Below are 9,395 nucleotides of genomic sequence, written 5' to 3' on the forward strand. Positions count from 1 at the left end.
GCTGGGAGGAGGTGAGAGAGAGAGGAGTGGCCACCTTGCTGTATAGTGAACAAAACCCTAAGAGGGGTGAGATGTGGGGGTCACCCTTCTGTCCCCAGAGGGTGCTGTGGTTCTCTTACTGGGGACAAGACGCTGGGACAGTGGGCCACTCCATCTTCTCGCACTCCTGGCTGGTGTTCGCCGCACACAACATGCCCAGTGATATACATACATATATGCTGTATGCATGCAATTTGTTTTTATAAATTTTTACAAGACTACATTCATAATGAACTTGCTTCACTTTATCTACACGGAAGCAAAATGCATAGCATAAAACATGCTATGTTTTATGCGAACCAGAGGTTCGCAAAGGACGCCATCCTTATGAACAAGTCTCAGTGGGACACTCAGGGAGGAGGTGAGTCATCTTTCTGGGAAAAGACATCTGCTGTCGGGCTGTATTTCCTTTCTGCGTTGTCATTCAGAATATAGAGGTGCTCTAGAGAAGGGATAAAAAGCAGAACTGTTTCTTTTACGTTTGTTTGTACTTTCTTCAGCTTAAAGGAACATTTTGTTCCCCAGATAGGAGCTGGGCAGCTAAGTAGGCTAATTTGTATAGTCTCGTGGGCAATGAGATGTTGGCAGTGGCCATCACCATGCCTCAACTCCGACCTCCGGTTGACATTAAAAGGTATGTCAGTTTAGTAGAGGTAAAAAGGTACCCCTGGTAACACCCTCCTGCATCGTGGCAGCCCCGGGATGCTCATTTTCCTTTCCCTAATGCTGTGAAAAATGTTTATACGCTTTCTATATCAAAAAATCGTCATCAGTGACAGCCGCTTATTCTTGAGGGCCCATGTGTGAGACATTGTGGGAACGCGTGTTCCTTGCTTTACGTGGATGGGTTTAATTAATTCTTATAACTACCCTCCAAGGTAGAGACCTCTCTTTGCTTTTGTAGAGAAACATCCTGAGACCGAACAGATAAACAGGTGAACAGCAGGGAGCAGGACAGACGGAGCTAGGATTTGCATAAAAGCCACTTCACTCCAATGGCAATATCCACGTATGACATTTTACTCCTTATTGAACATGTTTTTTTTTTTGTAATTTTTCTGTATTTTTGTGTCTGTTTGACTGCTACTTAATATATACATGTGTATGTATGTATACGTAATATACATGCCCTCAGATGTCTCTTATTTGTAATGTATACCTTGCCTATTAGAGAAGAGTTTAAGGTGCTTTGCCTGATATTAAAACCAAAGGAGCCTGGAGACATGGATTGTGTAAGTGGGAAAGAGGAGGAAATTATCCCAGAAGAGGAAGGCAAGGTGGCAAGATGGTCCTTGCATTCAAGTTTATCTGTGAACTTCCAGGTAGCCGAGGGAGGAAGGAAAACAAGAAGCCTCCTCTCTTTTTTTGTCCCACGTCTACAGCCCATTAAATGTTTCCAGCTTACATTGTCCTTGCATGTCCACAAGCAATAGGCTCTTCTCGCTGCTGGTAAGGACCAGAGCCCCCTTGTTTAACAAAATGCAGGGCTGAGAAGGATCCAGTATAAGCAAGCAGGACGTGATCTCCCCAGTCTCCCTGCTCTTGGAGCTACCTCTCTATCAGAGCCAGCAAACGCCCTGGCACTGTCCAAATCTCAGTGGTACCTCAGGGTTAGAAGACGCACCTTGGACGAGACAGCCAGCGAGAAACGGCCAGAAACTAAGGGATACAGACCTGAGCCAAAACCCAGCTCTGGGCTGGCAGCCTGTTCAGGACCGAATGGATTATTGGACGGTCCAAAAACCTACCCACACAGGCTTCCAAGAACTCCTCTTACCCCTTCTCCTCTCTGCTGCCGCCACCCTCTACCTTCTACCACCTGGTCAGATACCGATAAAGGAGAAGGAACCCAGGGGAGGCTGCTGGCCCACTGTGGACTCCTGGGGCCTCATAGGCGGCAATACTGTCACTGTTTGACTCCAGCACTCCCTGAGGGTAGGAGAAATGCCTGCCTGGTTCACTTCAGCTCTCTGACCAAAGACCCTCCGTGACCAAATTTCAGTCTGGCTCCTCAGAGCCCTCTTTCTTATGAAGCATCAACCTTGCTCATGCCCCATCCTGTTTTGGGTTGCCTTAGGCCAATTTAACAAGACTCCTGTTAAGTCAGCTTAATGGGGATCACCTTACCCTGACACCTGGTCAAGTTCTTCATCCCCCCCCTTCTAGGTGTAAGTCCATGACCTTATAAGACCTTGACCTTGACCTCCACCGCAAGGTATAAGACTTTTGGCAAGAATCCTGGTAAGTCAGTTTTGCAAGAATGCTGCTACCCTTGATGTCACCTCCTAGTAATTTTCCATCCTCTGACTGTCCACTTTGCTCATTGGACATGAATCCCCACTTTCTGAGTCGTATTCAGAGCTGAGCCTGATCTCTCTCCGCTGCGGTGAGAGTCTCAACACCCGTTGCAATAACCCTGAGTAAAGTCTTCCTTACCTTAGTAACAAATGTCAGAATGTTTTTTCAGGGTTTATTTATTTATTTTGGAGGAGGAGAGAGAGAGAGTATGTGCACAAGTGGGAGGGGCCAGAAGAGGGAGCGAGAATCTCAAGCAGACTCCACGCCAAGCGCAGAGCCCAACGCGGGCTCCATCTCAGGAAAATGTCTGAAGGTTTTGTTTAAGGATCCCCAGACCAGAGCAGAGCATGTGGCCCATGACTGAGTGACACATAAGAGTAAGACAAAGAGTGTTTTTATTTGAGGAGCATTTCCCCTTTCTAGCTGTGTGACCCTAGGTAGCTCCCTCAACCTCTCTGACTTGTTTCCTCTGGAAAATGGCAGCGATCCTTAGAGCTGCCCCAGAGCACTGTGAGGAGGGAGTGAAGTGAGGCACGGAGTATCTTCGGCCCAGGCTGTGGCACTCTGCAGGCAGGGAAAGGCTCGGGGAGGTGGGCAAGGCCAGATCTGCAGGGCTTTGTGGCCAGAAGAAGGAATGGGGAATCCAAGCCTCCGTTTGAAACAAAGCATTATGAACAGTCCCCCAAAGATGTTGTCCTAAAACTGCCTCTGCTGCCGTATTTTTGAAAACTGTGTTTAGGTGGCAGCTGCTGCAACGAGGCTTTGTGTTTTGTGATTACTTGTCTCGTGAACAGCTGTTGGTTCCTCCTGGATCTCTGTTTACCTAATTTGGTTAGGCTGGTACACAGACAAATGGGCTTTGATATGATAAATGGTCCGTGAAAGCACCAGGAGTAGGCATACAGCACTCGTTTTCCATTCTCTCCGGGAAAAAAAGAAAAGGTGACGAGCTGTAAAAAACCACCAGATTAGAGGCGGATTTCTGATGGTCGACCTGCTGGGAGATCATCTCGGCGCATGACCTGCGGAAGTCGCAATAATTTGCAGTTATGTACCAGCCTTTCTCTTAGGACACACAAACACTTTATAGATATTGCCCTCCGCTCAGTGAGGCAGGGATGCTGGGATGTTAGTATTCTGCAATTAAAAAGTCATCTTAAAAGAAACACTTTAATAATCTTTCTCATGCTGCACATTTGAGAAGCTGCTCAAGCCGATGTTTCGGGACATGTTACCTGATCACGTCCCCCGAGCACCTAAAGGCTTGGGGTTTGCACGCGTGTTTCTACATCGGCCTGCTTGTTAAATTCTGGAGCAGTGCAGCTCTGGTTTCCCTCGGATGTGTTAGAGCAACAGGGCTCTAGCCCATCCATCTTTCAGAACCAGCCATACCTTGGGGAGTCCTGAAGGTCAAGAGAAATAATGGTGACCGACTCCTTGTTTAGGTCCTCCCTACATGCTGGCTCAAGGCGTGTATCTTACTGAGGGCTGCTGGGCACAGTGCCTCCTTTCCATGTTTCAAACTTCTTTCTAGAACAGAGACCAGGGGGGTTGCCAGTGGCTAATGAGAGCTAAGCCCCTGCACCAGGGAGTATGGCAAGGTCCTCTGCTAGGATCCATGAGAAAAGTAGGATTTTTAATCCTGGTTTTTAAAAGTCACTAACACCATGTGACTTTGGGAGAGTTACTTACCTTCTGCAAAACTTTCCTTTCGCTTTATCAAAAATGCTTGCCTTCTGAGAGTGTTGAGAATTACTGAATGAGAGAACACAGTAAAGGGATATACATGTTTAAGGAAGGATTTTCACATGTCATTTGGGACCGAGGCCCAAGATCAGGGGTTCTGACCTCTTTTCTGTTGTGGAGATAAATGTTGCCCCAACGTCTGTGTCTGCTCCCCCTAGAATCAGAGGGATGAGTGCATGGTGTACGTAACTCGTTCTCGCTCATTATTCACCCATCAGGACGGATACTCACCCATCCCAGAACTCATTCTGAGCTGAGCCTGTCCTGACACCATCGTCCCTACAGCCCGTTATAATTAGGACAGTTCAGTCCTAGTGGCCTTCTCTTCTGACTGCCCTGAAACTCACCAAGGGGAAGACTGGCATGATGATGTAGTTTCCACCTGGCAAAGCTTTTTTCACTGGTGTTAGTATTTCAGTCCATGGGGAGAGTTCCTGTTGAGAAGGGTGCTGGAGGCACTGAGGCTCACCAGACATTGTCCCTGTTTCTCAGCTCTGCATCAGGACCTGTAGGAGTGGTGTTGGCCAACAGCCTTTTGACAGAAGTAGCCTGTGTCACTTTTGTCATTCTCTGGCAGCTCCTTCCTGAGTCTTACTGCCAAGAAGGCCATGAGTCCCATGTGGCACAGCTACAGGACAGTATGGCAGGCTCCTGAGGGAGAGTGCCGTGGTTTGCTAGGGCTGCTGTAATAGGGTATTGCAAACTAAGTGGCTTAATGTATTGCCTGATAGTTCTGGAGGCTAGAAATCCAAGATTGAGCTGTCTTCAGGGTTGGTCCTTTCTGAGGGAAAGGACAAGGGAGAATCTGTTCCAGCCTCTCCTTAGCTCCTGGTGGTGTCCTGGCAATCCTTGGTGTTCCTTGGCTTCTAGAAACATCACTGCCATCTCTGCCTTCATGTTCACATGGATCTCTCCCTGTGTGCATGTCTGTCTCTGAACTTCCTATTATTATAAGGACACCAGTCATATTGAATTAGGGACCTAAGCTACTCCTGCTGACCTCGTCTTAACTAATTACTGGGATAATGACCTTACTTCCAAATCAGATCACATTCTGAGGTAGTGTGGGGTAGGACTTCAATATTGACATATACTAGATATATCGCATGAGGGAAAAAGAAATGTTTGTTTTCAGCCACTGAGATGTGGGGGCTGTTTGTTCTACCAGCATTGTCTCACTTGTCCTAACTAACACCAGAAGTTTAAATTAACTGCACACATGACATCCTCAGCTTCCTCATAGGTGGCCATGAAGTTGAGAGCAGCGTTTCTTCAGAGAGACTCTCCCAGGCATGGCCACCTCCTAGACGGGTTGGTGATTCACTGTCACTCGGCCTCACAGAACTGCTGCCACCTGGTTAGCTTTCTAAAGGACTGGACGGGTCCTCCGTGCCTCACCTTGTCCTCCCTGAGAGGAATCACAAAACAAAGACTGGAGGAAAAGAAAAATGCTCTTTTCCTGGAGCAAAAGGACAGATAATCCCCTTGTGAGCATACCGAGTTTCACAGAAGCATCTCCAGTTCAAGAGATTTACCTATATGTGAGGAAATTGGGATCTTGTCAGGTAAAGTGTCCACTTATCCAAGGTCATGACGTTAATAGGAGGCAGACCTGGTCTGGGAACTGAATCTCCTTTTCCAAGTGTGGAGGGGCGTTTTGGAGCAAATGATAGCAGCCGAATACATTGTCTGGCCTGGAGCACAGCTCTGGTGTGAATGTTTGTGTCCTCCTAACGTGTATGTTGAAATTCCAAAATCCAGTGTGCTGGTGTTAGGAGGCAAGGTCCTTGGGAAGTGATTAGGTCATACAGGGGGAGCCTTCATGAATAGGATTAGTGCCCTTATAAAAGAGACCCACAGAGCTTCCTCTTCCTTCGGCTGAGTGAGGACAGTGAGAAGTCTGAAGGGAAGAGGTCCTTGCCTGACCACCCTGGCCCGACCATCCACCCTGAGCTCGGACTTCCAGCCTCCAGAACTGTGATGAATGACCTTCTGTTGTGTGTAAGCCACCCAGGCTGTGGTTTTTTGTTGTAGGAACCCACACAGACTAAGCCAGGCAGCTTTTATTGAAGTAATGGGAATGGATGCAAGTATGATTTTTGCAAAGCTGAATGAGAACGATGGATCTCTTGCGCTAATGACAGCTGAGCACTTGGGCTGCGGCTACTATGAACTGAGGTGTGCTGGGAGTGTCAACCGCACACCGAATCTTGGAGATTTGGAAAAAAAGAAGAATTTTTTTTAATAAGAACTACATTCTGAAATGATAGATATGAAGTGAAATGAAGTACATTTTTTTAAAAAAAGTATTTATTTACTTATTTTAAAGAGAGAGAGTAGGTGGGGGGGGACAGAGGGAGAGGGAGAAAGAGAATCCCAAGCAGACTCCCTGCTCAGTGCAGAGCCCGATGAGGGGCTCAATCTCACAACCCTGAGATCATGACCAGAGCCAAAACCAAGAGTCTGACCCCTCACTGGCTGAGCCACAGATGTCCTAAAATGAAGTCCATTTTTAAAATGAATTTCTTCTGTTTCTTTTTACCTTTTAAAAATGTAGCTACTAGAAAATATAAAGTTATATATGGGGCTTGCAATTATAGCACAACATTATGCTTTTATTGGTTAATATTGCTATAAGGTGACTTCAATGCAGATTCCAGAACACTGCTCTGGGCCCCATGACTGGAATCTTTGCTTTCTTGTTCAGGAATCTTATTTTTATGAAAATTCTCAGGGAATTCTGTTGCATACTACATTTTGAGGTCAAAACACTTGGGGTGCCTGGGTGGCTCGGTCAGTTAAGCATCTGCCTTCAGCTCAAGTCATGATCCTGGGGTCCTGGGATCGAGTCCCACATCAGGCTCTCTGCTCAGCGGGGAGTCTCCTTCTCCCTCTCCCTGCTCCTTCTCTCTCTTTCTCTCTCTCTCTCTCAAATAAATAAATAAATAAATAAATAAATAAATGACACCAATTTGCTGGAGACAAGTGGTGGTCGTTCACCAAAGTCTGCACCATTCCCCGTCTTGTCCTCCAGACTGAGAAGCAGGACAACCCTTGCTGTAAGACAGATGTTAGCAAAGTGAGAGAAAGAGGAGAGCAAGATACCTTTCTTTGCCTATGACTCAAACTTTTGGAAAAAAACAGGAGTCATTTTCACTTCTACAAACACCCTTTCCCATATTTGTTGAAACACAGAATTTATGCTCTAAGTGTTTGTTCAGCCGCATCTGAATCGTGCAGGTAGAACCCATCCTGCTTCATGAGAACAAAGTGGGGGAATCTGCTCAATCCCTCTGGCCCTGGGGGTCAGTGCTGAGTTCCCCTCCACCTATGGCACAAGTGATGCTGTCTGAGTGCTGAGAAATTGTAACTTGTGTTTCCCCTCCTTGCTGAGAACCCCCTCTCCTCTCTCACACTGGATTTCTGGAGAAATGGGAGGAAGCCTTAAGGTGTGTAATATGGGGTATCAGGCTGCGGTTAATACTCACTGTTATTTTCTCTGTAGATCAAATGCCTCCTCTTTAACTATGTAGCAGGGAAGTGCTGTGGAACAAGACTTATGAGCATGGCTATAAGGATTTGAACCCCAGCTCTACTATTTGTAGGCTGTGTGACTTTATGCAAGTTTGTTACCCTCTCTGTTCCTTAGTTTTCTCCTCTGTAAAATGTGGATAAAACTGGTGGTCTCCTCATAAGGCTCTTGTGTGGATTAACGGTGATGAAATACACAAACAATTTTAATGAATTCTAAACAATATGAAGACTTCAATAAATGCTGGACATTCTTCTCCTCCTCCTCCTCCTTCTTAACATCAACTATCAAAATAATTTTCATGTTTTATCTTTCTCTTTTTTCTCTCTAGGGTGGAAACCTCTCCAAAAGCAAGGGTACTTCCGTGGCATATGTCTTGTCTTATCTCATCTAGCATAGTGTCCATACTTCATAAAGTTGCTTTATAAATGCTTGTTATTTCTTAAGTCTCTCCCCTGATCTAATAATGATAGATGACAAACATTTTTACCCCAAAGAGTGTGTCCCAGGCATTATGTCAAGAAACAGAACAGAATTTTGTAAGCAACAGTTATACAGTAACACTTTATTATTTTACTAATTTATTGCTCAAGCACACTTGTTAATCTTAGGACATCATCATGTGCCCTTGTTATGTACTTGGTCTTGACCGAATGCTGTACAGTCAGCCACTGCCGTCAAGAAGCCCAAAGTTGAATGTATGTTCTGTGTTTCTGGTGCGCTCAGAATTTTGTTAGCCTTCTATTTTCAGCAGAGAGAAATTTCAGAAGAGTTTACTTACCTGACTACTGTTACTGTTTGTGGCTGGTTCACCTCTGGTTTGGGGAGCTGTGCTTTTCTGGTCTCAATGATTATGGTAATATCTGAAAACAAAGGCAATGTTATTTTGTGGGGCAATTCTGAATTTCAGTATTCTACACAAATCGTAGAGCTTGGGCACATCTGTGAGAGTAAATCATTAGCCTGAGTGGACTTCCTCCTCACTTACTCCCCCCTCTTGTGGAAACCAAGGAAAACGGGTGCCCGAGTGTCATCAGCAACCTTGCTATGTCTGTTGGTCCATGACTGGGTGGGACAAGCCTGGTGCTCACTGAGGGCTGGCCTTGCCCTTTCTGTGCCTTCCCCTTCCTGTCGCTCCGCCTTTTCATCTTCCCCTCCTACCTATCTACTCTGTTCCTTCAGTCAGAGACAAAAGCATTCTCCACGGCCCAATCCAGGATTCACCTCAATATCTTGTCTGACAGAAAAAGAGGGTAGCTGTCTCGGGGCTCGTGACAACCCCTGTTTGCCATTATTATGAATTATCTTAACCACACAATTAACATCTCTATTTCCCATGTCCTGGTTAGACTAAATAATGAACTCGTAGTTTCCACGAGTTAGCCAGCATTTCCATCCCACCTGAAGTGGGAATGCCCCGCTGTATTATTTTCTTCACAGCCTGTGACTACCTGAAATTCCATTGTACGTGCTTGCATGGAATTATTCATTAGCTACGTAACCCACTAGAGTTTAAGCACCCTGGAGAGGGCCCTGTTGAGTTTACTGCACTGTTCCTAGTACCTAAAATAGCACCTGCTTCGTGGTCAGTACTCAGTAAAGACTTGTTGAGTAAAGAGCCATGGAAGCAAGAGCTGACTAGTGTAGAAGGTAAAGATGGCGCCCTACTTCTTCTCTCCCTCTTGCTTAAGAAAATAGTAGCAGTGGTAATAAAAAATGAACACAAAGACAGGTGCTATACTTCTTCATCTTTACTTCTCACAGGCAGCCCGTCAACTAG

The sequence above is a fragment of the Lutra lutra genome, chromosome 17 (assembly GCF_902655055.1).
Source record: "Lutra lutra chromosome 17, mLutLut1.2, whole genome shotgun sequence".
Lineage (NCBI taxonomy): Eukaryota > Metazoa > Chordata > Mammalia > Carnivora > Mustelidae > Lutra > Lutra lutra.